This window comes from Hyperolius riggenbachi, chromosome 5 (genome assembly GCF_040937935.1).
Source record: "Hyperolius riggenbachi isolate aHypRig1 chromosome 5, aHypRig1.pri, whole genome shotgun sequence".
NCBI lineage: Eukaryota > Metazoa > Chordata > Amphibia > Anura > Hyperoliidae > Hyperolius > Hyperolius riggenbachi.
Window position 1 is genome coordinate 311,839,733 of NC_090650.1, and position 5,831 is coordinate 311,845,563.

Here is a 5,831-nt window from a genome sequence, read left to right on the forward strand (position 1 = left end):
GCCATATGACATTCCACTCATTACACCAACATTGGCTTCATGATTAATCCCTATACACATGCAGAAGCCAAAGCTATTTTATGGATGCCTTTGATTTATAAATGTCTACTGTTTGTCCATCATTAAAGCTGATGTTAAAAAGGAAATTTACCAAAAGATAGTAGCAGCAGGAGAAAGAAAAATAAATCAAGATATTGCAAAGTTAAAAGGTAAATAATAGAGGATAGATCAAGAAATAATTGATATTCGCTGTGTAATGCGTTGATGTTTATCCGCCATAAGCCTGAAGGTCATCATCTTTACTGCTGGAAGACATTAAAAACAGCACAAACTGCCCTTACAAATAGACACACCCTCTAACAATATGGTAGATTAAAAGGATATATATATATATATATATATACTGTATATATATATATATATATATATATATATAACAGAGGGAAATACTGCTTGCCTTGCAGTTGGCTACAGCTGTTATAGGTTTACAGACAGGAAACTGCCATGGCCATGACATCACACTGTGGGAGGGGTTTCACTATATCAGGCACACAGATGTCCCTGATGCATTATTACAGAAAAGGTAAAGATTTCTCATTATAAGGGGGGTACTGATCGGGATAAAGTTGAATCTTGGCTTAAAAAGAATCTGTACTGTCCGATTTGTACAATAAAAAAGATACCAATCAAGCCACTGTGATCTCCTTGATCCCTCTTTGTCATTTCCGCTGCTCCTCGCTGTGATCCTGGCTTTAATCGCCCGTTTTAGGCAGTGTTTACACTATGTACACACACACACACACACTAATATGTGTGTATGTATATGTATGTGTCTATGTACAGTACAGACCAAAAGTTTGGACACACCTTCTCATTCAAAGAGTTTTCTTTATTTTCATAACTATGAACATTGTAGATTCACATTGAAGGCATCCAAACTGAATTAACACATGTGGAACTGCTTCTAAATTATGTGTATGTTGGGGGAACTGCTGCTGCCACATTGTCTATTTTAGGGGAACCACTGCAATATTATCTATTTTGGAGGAAGTTCTACCAGATTATGTGTCTTTTTGGTGAAATGCTGTCAGATTACATCTATTTTTGGGGGATACACTACGGCAAAGCTCAAACTTCCCTGGCAGACCTTTTACATCACTGCTAAGGTCATGTATATTTGGCCCCACCCATGACCGTGCCCACATTATGCTTGACCACGCCCATTTTTGGCGCGCCGTGCGTAGGGTGAGTCCACTCACCTCTTTTTCCAGGACTAGACCCCTGTTTGAACAGGTATAGGAACTTATAGGATAGAAGAAATAATGCTGAAAAATTTGTTACAGAGTCTCTTTAAAGTTCATCTCTGAGTGGCAATTCAAGCACAAATACAGTACATATGGATAAATGCTCCTTTGTCAAAAATCTGAGCAATAACTTTCGTAATAATTTAACGAGTACTTTACGGCCAGTGGTGGAGCTACAGAGCCATGGGCAACAGTGCCAATTTTACACTGCCCTGCCCTCCCTTTTACCAGTACTGCATGTATAATCATCACATGATACAGACCAACAAAACCACCTCTAGGACACCCACTGTGTGATGGATCTGTAAGCAGAGGCAACTGAATGGTTCATTAATAGCTATTCAAAGTACATACACAAGCGATGATCATTACCACTACAGCACTAACAAGCCAGGGCAGCAACTGCAAGTTTCAACCGGGCCCCTCAGGTCCAGAGTTCTGGTGTGGTTTTAACCTCTGCATCCATTATTGTTACACCGCCATTTAAAACTACGAGTGCAGCCAACATTATCCTGGAGTGTGGCAACGTCACCCAAATGACGTAACCCCCCGAAAAAATAAAAAGTAAATGACAAGTAATTTTAAAAAAATTGTACACACACCAACATTCCATTGATAATTTCATTCAAATACTGGATACGCAGGCGGAAGTGACATTTCACATGACATATGCCCAAATGCTCTGCAACTAGTGTAATGAAATGATATTTGAATGACATTGTACACCGTCGGACTACGTGATATCTGGCCAATAATTTTGAACTGAAATTTGGATTGACCTCAATATTGGCCATTTGTTGTTCATGTTAAACATCATTTGGATACATTTTCATACCAAAATTGTCATCCCTTATCCATAATATGTCTGTCAATGATATCTGTCGCTTATGAGACATATATATATATATATATATATATATATATATATATATATATATATATATATATATTATACAGGATCTTCTCAAAAAATTAGCATATTGTGATAAAGTTCATTATTTTCTGTAATGTACTGATAAACATTAGACTTTCATATATTTTAGATTCAAATACACACAACTGAAGTAGTTCAAGCCTTTTATTGTTTTAATATTGATGATTTTGGCATACAGCTCATGAAAACCCAAATTTCCTATCTCAAAAAATTTGCATATTTCATCTGACCAATAAAAGAAAAGTGTTTTTAAAACAAAAAAAGTCAACCATCAAATAATTATGTTCAGTTATGCACTCAATACTTGGTCGGGAATTATTTTGCAGAAATGACTGCTTCAATGCGGCGTGGCATGGAGGCAATCAGCCTGTGGCACTGCTCAGGTGTTATGGAGCCCCAGGATGCTTCGATAGCGGCCTTAAGCTCATCCAGAGTGTTGGGTCTTGCGTCTCTCAACTTTCTCTTCACAATATCCCACAGATTCTCTATGGGGTTCAGGTCAGGAGAGTTGGCAGGCCAATTGAGCACAGTAATACCATGGTCAGTAAACCATTTACCAGTGGTTTTGGCACTGTGAGCAGGTGCCAGGTCATGCTGAAAAATGAAATCTTCATCTCCATAAAGCTTTTCAGCAGATGGAAGCATGAACCCACTTTTGAACCAGAAACAGAGGCAGAATGTAACGATTGTGGAATTCTCTCCGTGATCAGCGCACAAGACGTGCGCTGACACTGCGGAAATCCTCCACAAGCGTGTAATTTGAGGGAACCCAGCAAAAGGTGCAATGCACCTGTAGAGGGAAATTCCTGTCGGCAGGTGGAGCTGTGGAGTGCAGAGAAACAGCTCCTCTGCCCTGCCACAGACGCAAGACAGGAATTGCACGAAGGGAAGAAACGCAGGGCAAGATAGCCCTGAAGGAGAGAGAGCAAAGCGACAGAGGGTATGTGTGTGCACCAATCTAGTCGCCAACCCGCGACAGTGCATACACAACCATGAAGAACAGGAGAGAAGGCAATCGCCAGAGATGGCGATTGCTAACAGCGACACAAGACTGAATAAGCACAGATGAGGAATGTATGTATGTCCACCAATCTAGCCGCCACCCTGCGACGGCGGACACACAACAAAGGAAACCAAGTGAGAACGCAATCGCAAGAGAAGCGATTGTGAAAGAGAATGAGCACAGGGACAGATTGTATGTGTGTGCACCAAACTAGTCGCCAACCCGCGACGGTGCATACACAACAGCAGATATGAAGTAGGAACGCAATCACGAGAGAGGCGATTGCCAGAGGTGACACAAGGCTACAGCAAGGCAGAGTATGAGAGTAGCAAAGGCACAGCAAATGATACAATGAGAAGATAAGGAAAATAACAAACGCTAGCTAAACGCGAACACCGCACTCATTCGCAACAGTGCACGCGTTTATGCGCGGTCTCCACGTGTTAAGCACAACAGAGACAAGCACGCCTAACTAACCACCGACAGACAAACATGAAACAGAGGACGCGAGCGCTTGCTTAACGGTTACCTCACCGAGCCTCCAGCAAGCGTTCGTAGCAGACAAGACAGATACACGAAAACAGGAATAAGTGAGAGGGACGGATCCACAGCACTAGCGCAAGGCGAGTGCGATCCAGGCAAGACAGATTAGAGGAGATAGCTGGTAGCAACCGCTGCTCCAGCTATACTCCAAGAACAAAGATCAGAATGACTTCCTGTCGACCACCACTAGGACAGAACAATCACAACAGACAAACAAAACAGATATGCAAACCTAACTGCACTAGGGAATCTGCCTAGTGCAGTTCCAGGAATTACTCTAAACTAATCTTCAAACAATGAGCAAGGCTGACACTTCAAGAGTGTTCCACAGGACTAACCCTTATGACCAGCAAAGGACTCTGGGAAACATAGCTCTTTATACTGCCAGTCATCAAAGGAGGCAGGTAGGGGATTTGCATAACGAGTGTATGCAAATTCCTCAGCAGCAGAACAGACCAGAAACTTGTAATGGAAAGACAGGTCTCTCTTGCAGAGACCTGCAGCCCACAGACTAGAGGAATGGTCAAACAGCTGTCTGCCAGTGCATCCAGCTGAGCGGATCATTACAGTACCCCCTCCTCTTGGGTCGGATTACAGACGAGCCTCTAAACTGATATTTGCAAAAGACTCTAACTGAAGACTCATGAAGGTCGGGGCAGCCCGACAAGGCCCAATTCCAAAGTCAGCCCACCCGAAACCGACCCCATCGGAAGGAGAAGCCACAGAAACATGCCCATCAGCACCACAAGTCTCAGCATAACACCCATCAGTACTGTGAATGCCAGAGAAGAAGCCATCGACACCCACCGAGCCATGCCCACCACCTTCCAAGGACCGTCCAAAAATACCAAACCTGCCACAATACCCATTCGAAGTGTCCCTTTCCACAAAGCACCCACTGCTCATCTCATCCAAGGTACCAGGAAATATTTCTCCCAGGATCTCCCAGAACACTTTGAAGCTCCGCAGAGATCCCAGGAGGGCAGAACGATCACCAGGCTCACATGGAGAACTATCAAGAACCCCTATGGAACCAATGACAATTCCGGATTCATAATTACCAGGACAAGCATCAAGGACAGGGCCTTCAGGGACCACCTCTGGGCATGCAGGCAGGCAGGCAACATCAGAACAGGTTTCCACCGAGGAAGCATCTGAGCAGGCTGGCAACCGAGACACACGTGGGCTTTCTGGGTCACAGAACACATCGGGGTACACTAGCCCAAGAGGAACCTCAGGACATGTCGAGGAACTGCCAACCTCAGAGTCTGTCACGACAAGACCAAAACCAGAACCGGGCAGAGAATCATCACGAGCAGTGGTCACAAGCACTGGACTTTCAAAAGAAGGCTTGGACTCAAACCTAGAAATCTCTGTGACAATAATATCCTCATTGACTACATATGAGTGAAGCTCCACCAGAGCTGCAAAGGTAGTCAGCACAACAGCAATGCCTACTGAAGTGGGCAATGCTTCAGAAGGACTTGGGGGGCAGGAGACATCTCCTACAAGTTCTGCACCCTTTGGGAGGAACTCGGAGGTCTCCAGGACATCAGACAAGACCTCAGGAACATCATTTTCCAAGTTTTCTGAGAAGGATTCTGAACTATCCATGTTACAGGGCAACACTGGAACTTTATTTTGTGGACAGGGTAGATGTCCCAGGAAAGGTTCCACCATAAACTGAGACTGAATTTCATCATCATGAGCGGAATGTACAGGAATATTTACTGGAACACACACTGACTCCCTAACTTTAAACTCACTGCACCCAGAATTCTGCGTAGCAGTCAAACTAGCTTGCAACTCCAGAACTGCAGAAAAACAGGTGAGTATAGTAGCAATACCTAGACGAGCCTCTAGGGACACTGCAGGAGACTCTAAACAAGGCCATATTAACTCATCCGGAGTACAGGGTGCAGAATCAGCATTTTCCTCAGAACAAGAAAGGGACATACAAATGTCAGTAGGAGTGGAGATCATGTTTTCATTCATGGTACAGGGCAGATTCAGAGAAAGCTTCTCTGGGCAAAGCAAAAAGGCTTCA